We start from the raw sequence: 10019 nt of genomic DNA on the forward strand, positions 1-10019 counted from the left end.
TGACACAGAGACTGCAATAATGGGCTCACAGCTAATAACAATTGTGAGAATGGCGAGATTCTGGGCAATGTCTTGTTCCATTGTATATAGAATCTCCCTGAATCAGAACCAACTCAATAACAACGAACGCCAGCAGCATAAATAGAATCTGAAATTATCTCATGCTATAAGAAAGTGGCTGATGAAATGTTTCACACATTAAAGTTATATTAAAATTCCGAAAATGTTAGATATTGATCCCTTCTTTATCTTAGGATAAAGAAAACAATTAACATGACTGCTTATCACATGAAAGTAGTTGAAGGACATGAAATTAACAGTAGTAATATAATCGTATTAGCTTTACCCTTTATGTAATTTTTCAAGAATATAAAAATTCCTCCTAAATGACCAATATTTTAAAGCTTTTTAAAATTTTACAATATTTAAGAATAATTTTAAAATTTATTTTAAAGAACATCAGAATTTTCCTGAATTTATTGGGAAAAACAATAAGCTTTGTATAAGCACAGTCAGCATTTTACATCTCAGGTTTCGTGACTGCTGAACAGCTGCTTCCGAATTATGCAATTCATCCAACCTCCCTTTAAGGGAGGATCACTTAATCCCCTTTTAGTGTTTGAACAATAGATCACTGTGTTTAGATGTATGGGTCGACGGCTAATGAAAATTATACACAGAACTCCAAACATCACTTGAAGGGGTTAAATTTATTGGTGTCTGTTTCTACCCTTCTGTCTTTCATAAGCAGTCATTCCAAACTGTGCATTATTTGTAAAACTAGTCCATGAATGAAGATTTTAAAACTACTAGTTGTCTCGTTTCTATGGAAACCAGCAGTAATTGACACTGATTGCTGGACTCAGGGGAAGTAGAATCAGAAGGTACCATTATGAAGAAGCCATCTCTATAAACTATAAAGGCAAATTAGCTGCCAGAAATAACAATTTTACAGTAGGTTTATTATCCATGTAAAATAAATTTCTATACATAGAGCCCAGTTTATGTGCAGCAAGGTACTAAAAGGCTACTTTCACTTTTCCTAGATAATGCATCTATTAAGGTATATGTGTGTCTATTCGAACGAGTGAGAATAGTGCCAAACTGAGAGTTTTCCAGAAATTTCGAATGCCGATAATGGTCTACAATTTCCCCGGATCTAGGTGGACAGCATTAGCCTGGCTACTCGTCTGTATACTCTTGTGTATACTTTTAAAACTTGTTACTTTAGGCTAAGTATTAAATGAGGCTCCTCTCTTGAGTTCATCGAATGGCGGCGGTAGGTTAACATGTAGACAATGCTTATGTATTCACCTTGTCTGTGCATCTAGTAAGGCAAAAAAGCGAAACCACCAGACGATAAGCCCCCACCCAACTCATTCAAAGTCAAATGCCTTTCAACTTATACACTCTGTATGAATAATTTTTAGTTGGTTAATAGGGAAGAAATTGCAAGGACCGACTAGGTTATCAGTTTTTGTTTTTGTTTTTCCCACCTTAATTCACTCTTCCAAAACCCATTTTACCAAGAAGCCGTGGTGGTATCATCCATAAGCAAGGGGCTGCTAACTGCCAAGTCAGCCGTTCAAAACCACCAGCAGGGCCTCAGGAGAAGGACGGGCTTTCTCTTCCAGGAGACTTCCGGTTTTGGGAACTCACAGGGATAGTTATCCCGCAGTGTCACTCTGAGTCAGCATATGAGTCAACAGCAGGGACACACACAGAGAAATTTTCATTTGAAAAAGCTTCTTTTATTATCACTTAAATTCTTTTCTTTTTAAAATATTGACTTTTTGTATAACTTGCATGATCTCTATGCTCCAAAATAGATGTATTATTTTTGAAAATAAGCTCTTTTAAACTTCTCCACATTTTATGCAGGTTGACAAAATGTATGACTCTAATGCCAGACACCATCTTGAAGGAGGACTCATTAAATACGTTTGCAATTTTTCCAGAACCGCCTCATTGGCAGCTAATACAGATATTATATCATTCTATAGTTCAATCACATCAAACAGCATTGTACAATTTCTACCACAATCAGTTTGAATATATTCTCTTTCTTTTTGAACTCCTTGATATCAGCTTCCCTTTACTCCCCACCCACCGCCCCCTGCTACCCTCCCAAGACCCTTATTTTATTTGCAGTCTCTATAAGTTCATCAATCCAGGGTTTCATATACCAAATGAAAACAAACCACAGAAAAACAGCCAAAATTCAAGAGGGTTACCCCAATGAGAAAATACATCTGAGATTAAACCCCTATATAAAAACAAAAACATAGGAAATGCTGAAAACCAGGGGAGACCTAACGTGCAATCAGAGGGGGGAATCCACTGAGAATGTTAGGTTTACCATTTTGATCGCCTAGAGTGCTATCTCCAATGTACTGTTTGGTAACTGTCCCCCGTCCCCCCCACCATTCCTCTATATGTTTCAATCTCCATATACACAATCTCTGCTTGCCCATGTGCCTCTAAACCTGCATGTAAAATTGTTTTTGTGTATATATTTGTCTAGAATAATTACGTCTGTAATTCTTCAACCTATCAGTAACCAATCAGTAAAAACACGCTGCAGTTGAGGTTTCTAAACTGTGCAGAATGAGGCCTGGTGACTCAGTGGTTAAAATATTTGGCTGCTAAGTGAAAGAACCGGTTCAAATCAAAGAGTCGTTCCTCAGGAGAAAGACATGGGAGAAAGATGGACAATGTGTTTCCATCAAGATTTATAGTCTTGGGAACTCTATGGGACAGTTCTATGCTGTCCTATAGGGTCACTATGAGTTGGGATTGACTAGATGGTTGTAGGCTTTCGCATTGTTCAACATTTTGGTTTAAACTATCCAAAGTTTAAAACAGTAATTCGAAAATATTATTTATCTTTTGATGTTATGCAAAATTGGTGATGGGTATAGCTGCCTGCACTTTGCACATATCAAGACACTGGGTTAAACACTATTGTAGCCCTAGTATTCTTTTCTGCCATGCCCTTTTGGTAAATCAAATTAACATATAAAAATAAATTCAACTTACACACAGTGAAGGAAAAGTTTATTACTGAATTTATTTAATCTTGGCCTTTGTGCTTTTTTAATATTCAGAGTGATAGAATGGGAATTGTGCATAAAGCCCTTGTGCCACATACCCACGTAGGATAATTGAACCAAGGAAAAACATTTGTGCAGTTATTTGAAGTAGAAATTGACTTATGTCACCCTACTCCTCTTAGCACCAATTTTTATTTCAAGGAACCAATAAACTATTGTTATTCATACTTTGGTATTTTTAAAGCCATTTTCTGGTAAGCAAATAACGTGATTTTGTTACTTAAAGCAAAGCAACAGACAGAGTATGTTTGCCAGTCGTAAGAGTTGAGTGTTCCTGGGATACTGGAATTTGGGAAGCCTTATTTTGCTACTATGAGCTTCACTAGAATTGAAACTTTCTCTGAGTTTACCAAAAGTAATATGAAGAGCTATGAATATTTTTGAATCTTGGATAATAAAATTTGTCAACATTTGGCAAATGTGTATTTTTCAGGAAATGATTATTTTCTAAGTGGCAAATTTTGGTCTCAAACAAAAATTAAACACACAAATAAATAAACACATTTTAAAAGGTGTAATTTCCATTCACGATATAAGACAGAACAAGAATTTTAATAAGAGAGTTTCATTGATATGGTTTATAGATTCATATTGCAACTAACTTTCAGGAAAGAAATACTATCCATAATTATCTGAAATGCCTATTCAAATACCATTACCTTTTTCAGTTTAAATCTGTGTGACTTTGGATTTTCTTCAGCAGCAACAAAATATTGTGCAAATTGAAAGTAGAAGAATGGAGAATCCAACTCTTTCCAATTAACATAGATATTAAAGGAGTTTAAAAAAATGTAAAACAATGCCATTCTCTCTAATTTAAAAATATTATTTTTCTCAAAATTATGTTGTATTGCACATACTGTATTTTATATTATCATAAGACTGGAATTTAAATTTGAATATGATAAATTTCAGTTGATAGAATTCACTTAAGCCAAACCAAATACTTTGGGATCCTTAATACACTTTTTTCTTTATTAATCATTTAATTGGGAGCTATTACAGATATTATAATATAAGTAGATCAAGCATAATTGTAAAATTGCTGCCACTATCAGTATCAAAACATTTTCTTTCTTCTTGAACCCTTTGATATCATCAGCTCCCCTTAATCCCCTCCCTCCCCCACCCTATCCTCCAGGAACTCCTATTACATGATTACGCATTATTATTTTGCTATATCTTACACTATCAGGAAGACGTATCCTCTCTCTATATAAAACTGTGGTGTAGAGGGTATGTACTGGGCTATGAACAAGACAGTCAGCAGTTTGAAACTGCCAGCACTCTGCAGAAGAATGATGAAGCTTCTACTCTGGTAAAGAGATACCCTCTTGGGACCCCACAGGGGCAGTGGCACCCCGTCCTACAGGGTCACCGTGAGTTGGAACCAACTTGATGCCGTTGCCTTTTGGAGATATTATGAAAATAGATAAATATTAATGACAATTGGAAAACATTATGTAGGAAAGTGAAATTATCCGTATACATTATAATAAAAATGTATATTAGTATATACAAAATGAAAAATAAAATTTTAAGTTATTGAAAAGTAACTCATCAACATTAAAATGCATAGCTGAGTCAAGATTAATATCCATTTTAAAAACAAAATGTTATGCATTCTACAAAATTAAAACAGATTTAAAGAGAAAATAATCAGAATGTGAAAACTATCCAATTAAGATTTCCATAATTCTCCAAACCTTCTCATAGTTTGTGAACCACAAAGACACAGAAAGGTCAAAACTTGAGTCCTACTGCCTTCTTCAAATATACCTAGCTGGTTTAGAACACTTTCTCCAAAGTGCTGTGACAGCTCTTAAAAGTTTTTCTTGTTAAGCTTGTTTGATTGTTAAGGTTGTGTGTCAACTTGGCTGGGCCCTGATTCTCAGTGGTTTGGCAGTTATGGTTAGATCTGATGTACTGTAATTATTTCTCTGATGGGATTTGCCAAGAAATTTAAAGGGAGTTACCTAAGGGGTGTGCCCTGATGTCAACTTTGCCCGGACACTCTGCAGTTTTCTTGCTTCTTGCTGCATCTGGATCCTGCGTCTAGCTCATCATCATCTGACCTCTGTTTCCTTACCTGTGGGCCAGCAATCTGTCCTCTCACCGGCCAGTCAAGGGTTGGTCATGCTACATGTACGTGAAACAAGAAAAGCCTCCAGCCGGACATATAACCCATAGATGTGCAACCTGCCAGTCTCAACGGTCACATGAGCCATTTCCTTGAGATAAATCTCTCTCTCTGTGTATACACACACTGGTTTTGCTTCTACAGAGAACCCAACCTAAGTATGATTCTTTTTTTCTAAGTATGATTCTTAATGAAATTTTCAGCTTAAAAAAAAAATTCGTTTTTGTTGAATAATCAATTGAATTGTTCAATTCTATACGATACTTCATGATTAGGATAGATTATGTTTCATAGTTCATGCATTTTTCAATATAATTTTATCTTGGAGAAAAAGCAAAAACAATGTATTATTTTTCCTTTTTTGTATTTTCCTGGCAGTCTATTATTAAATGAATTATTAATGACTATTAGGTTATATATTATATGTAAGCAATAGAACATACCCGACATTTCAGCTAGGTTAGCATATATATTTCTCAAACAAGGAAATTCATGCTAGTTCACTTACCCAGGGTTATACAGCTAATAAACCTGAGCAGAAGAATTTAAACGCAGGTTGAAACTTGGCTATCATTTTTACCATAGGTAGAGGTTATTAGATTAATGATAAGAATTAATATTTATTTGAATGGCTTATTATTTAAGGGAAAACTTAGCTTTAATGTCTAATCATACTTGGACATAAACCAAGTGTGCCAAATGGTAAAAAAACACGACAGTGCCGGCAGAACTTACCGCCAAAGGGAGAGGAAGAAGAAGACATACGGAGCACTGTGTACGCTGACCCAAAATAGTGCGATGTAATTGCGGTCTGACGTCCAGCAGGCACAGTGCCTCCCCCCGCCCCACCCCCGCGGTAGAACTTTAAGCCCAGAAGGTGCTGGCATAGTGGGTCTTAGAAGAAGAAAGAACCTGTCGAGGAGAATGCATCACTTTGCGCTACAGCAGAGCTGGGACGGAGTTGCCGGCTTAAGCAATAGATTGGTAGGAAAATGAGTCTTTGCAGAAGGCAACTGAATTAGTACACAGTAACTATACTTGAACTAAGTGCATGTGCAATATTTAAAACTTAAAATCTGAGTTCTGCATCCAGAATGAAGCATTTTGAAACAGACAGGCATTGAGGGGCCACAGCCACCTGACACCGCAGGAGAGGATGCCAGAACTACTACAGAGACCCTGCCGGAGGCAATGTCGTTAAGGGTTTCTCACCAATTCGTCATAAGACGCTGTTGTGAATGTTTTACATTCATGACATTTAATTGCGATATCAAGGAATATAACTATATTTGTAAATGTGTATCGATGTTATTAGTAGATACCAAATATTTGCTGTTTCTAGAAGGAATTCCTTGTCATTGAGATAGTGGTGTGGGTCTTCCTTGACTATTTAATTCAGTATTCTTGTATTGGGAAAAGACTGGGTAAGCTAACCATGAGCCTAGTTTTCTAGCTTAAATTCACTGGCCCAAGCTCTTTTTATACGGACGCCTTTCCTAGGGAATCTGAGTTATGCATCATTAAATAGTGTTTAGCTCTGTGGGTGAGTTCATTATCACAGGGTCCATTGGTTTGATAATTTCATGCTTCAGAATATCCTGTATCAAAATTGTGAAGAATGGTGCTTTGCCAGCCTGCAAACAGATACCCAAACCCAAAGAACATGGAATGAGATCTCAAGAGAAGCTATTTGCAGTTGTGTAAGAAGAGCCCCTTTTATACAGCAAAGCCTTATTTTCAAGATTTAATTTTGCCATTGCTTTTCATTTTCTGTAACGCCTTCTTGATACACAAGGCCAAGGTATCAGCAAAACATAGACAGATTTTTTTGTTTTGTTTTATTTTTTGCAGAATGTCAGAATGTCAAAATGCTGAGCTTTGATGTTCCATTAAGTGATCGATGCAGATTACTGACTTTTGGCTAAATGCTACGCAACCAGATAAGGTCAATACCTGTTAGTTCATTGGTGGAATACTTAATCAATCAATACAGGATGCTTGAAGTCAGGGAGAATTATTGCCAGGCTTGTGTCTCTGGTTTTGGTCACAGAAATTATTTTAAAACATCCTTGCAACATTAACCCCCTCTGTGCAGGTTTTATTGTAACGTTAAGGAACTAGAGGAAAGGAAAAGAAAAATTCAAGTAACCTTGAGCTCCCCAGAAGGAAAAGCCTGTAACAAGCTGAGTGTACCATCATTAGCTCTTCTTTTCACATCGTCGTTCGTCGTCACGCTCTGCCAGAGAAAGAATGACATGTGATTTTTCTATTTTCCAGTTGGACCACATGTCTCTATATTCTTTCCCCCAGACGGCTTGGTTAAAGGCTGGAACCGTGCACCTTTGCACATCGCAGACAGAGGCTTTTATGGTGGTGGCTTCCGAAGAGCTCAAAAATAACCCCGTGGGTTCACAGAAAAATTTTCTCCTCTGACTCTTTGCTGTTTATAATGCAGCCCAGACTTCCCTTCTTAGAAATGCGGAAGGTCTTGGAAAGAATTCTTTGTGTGTTCAGAGTTGTTTCTGTTGTCATTTCTTTGAACTCATGCATCGACACAATTCACAACAGAACATCTTGCTAAGAGATAATTACTTACTTGCCCTTTTTTTCTGGATCAAAGTATCTTTGTTTCCTTTGTAAGTAATTTATCCTTTATTATAATAAGTCTATGTATGTAATACATGTTACATATGTGTGTGTTTATATATGTATATAAAGAGGCCTAGTGGCCCTTTAGTTTTAGCATTGAGCTGCTATCTTGAAGGTCAATGGTGCAAACACACCAGCTGCTTGCTGGGGGGGGCGGGGGGGGGGGGGGGGGGAATGTGGCTGTCTGCTGCTCTAAAGCCTGTTCTCAGAAACCCGAAGGAGCAGTCTGACTCTGACTAATTGACGATTGCTCTTAGTTGGAATCTACTTGAGGACAATATATAACTATCAATATACATAAAACTAAGTTTATATATAAACAACTTGAGTGCAAAATTTGTATATAAACAACTACGTGTGTGTTTATATATATATATATATAAAATTGTTAGATGCCATTGAGTTGGTTAGAACCCAAAGCAACCTTATTCACAACAGAAGGAAACACTGCAGTGCTGCACCATCCTCATAATTGTTCTTATACTTGAGCCTATTGCTGTAGCCACTATGTTAATCCATCTCCACGCACACATGTGTATATATATATATATATATATGTGTATATATGTATATACATTATATATACCTATATATATACCTAAATATATAGTGAACATACATACATACAGAGGGGGCTTAAAATAGTTCATGAAGATGTAATGACTTTTTCTTTCTTTTTTTAATAAATCATTTTATTGGGGGCTCTTACAGCTCTTAGCACAATCCATAATGACTTTTTCTATGTACTATTTGAAGCTTCCTCTTGTGCGCGCATGCACATGCATATGTGTGTGTATCTTCACACATACATATCATATAACAAAAAGTATTTTCCTTTTTCAAAAAAATTTTTAAAAATCATTTTTATTAGGGGCTCATACAACTTCGATCATAATCCATACATATATCAATTGTGTAAAGCACATTTGTACATTTATTACCCTCATCATTCTCAAAACATTTGCTCTCAACTTAAGCCCCCAGCATCAGGTCCTCATTTTTGCCCCTCCCTCCCCGCTCACCCCTCCCTCATGAGCCCTTGATAATTTATAAATCATTATTTTGTCATATCTTGCCCTATCCGACGTCTCCCTTCACCGGCTTTTCTGTTGTCCATCGCCCAGGGAGGAGGTCACATATAGATCCTTGTAATCAGTTCCCTCTTTCCAACCCACTCTCCCTCTACCCTCCCAGTATCGCCACTCACACCACTGGTCCTGAAGGGATCATCTGCCCTGGATTCCCTGTTTCCAGTTCCTATCTGTACCAGTGTACATCCTCTGGTCTAGCCAGACTTGCAAGGTAGAATTCGGATCATGATGGGAAGCATTTAGGAACTGGAGGAAAGTTTTACTTTTCATCATTGCTACATAGCACCCTGACTGGCTCGTCTCCTCACCGAGACCACTCTGCAAGGGGATCTCCAGTGGCCTACTAATGGGCTTTGGGTCTCTACTCCACACTCCCCCCATCATTCACTATGGTAAGATTATTTTCCAATACAACAATTTTTACACATATAATTCCATGATATTATGTTCATCATTAATGCAAATAACATACTACATCATAGATAACCCTTGAAAACATGATGCTAAGGGAAATAAACCAGCCAAAATAGTCAGTGAATCTTTTTATATATGATTTTTACAAAGTTCTATGAATTATTTACAATACTAAATGACAATGCTTTTATTTGTTTTAAAAATACTTTATAATGTGCAATATGACTCAGGGATAGCCATGATCTCCGTTTTTTAAAAATTTAGACACAACCAATATATTAGGATATTATGATTTTCCTCTTCTAACTCCCTTTCTCCCTCCCTCCCTCTCTCCATCCCTTTCTCCCTCCTTCCCTTCTCCCATCCAGTTAATGCTGACTCATAGCACCCAGATAGTACAGGATAGAACTGTCCCTGTGAGATCCCAAGATTGTAACTCTTTACAGAAAGCTCCCTCTTTCTCCGCAGAGCAGCTGGTAGTTTCAAACTACTGACCTTGTGGCTGGCCGCTCAACCTATAAACCACTATGCCACCATGGTACCTGTTGGCATCCCTAGTTGTTGTTAGGTGCCATCCAATTAGTTCCATCGCACAGCAACCCTATACACAAT

This window comes from Echinops telfairi, unplaced genomic scaffold, assembly GCF_000313985.2.
Source record: "Echinops telfairi isolate 266 unplaced genomic scaffold, ASM31398v2 ScPeMD7_7469;HRSCAF=8507_1, whole genome shotgun sequence".
Taxonomy (NCBI): Eukaryota; Metazoa; Chordata; class Mammalia; order Afrosoricida; family Tenrecidae; genus Echinops; species Echinops telfairi.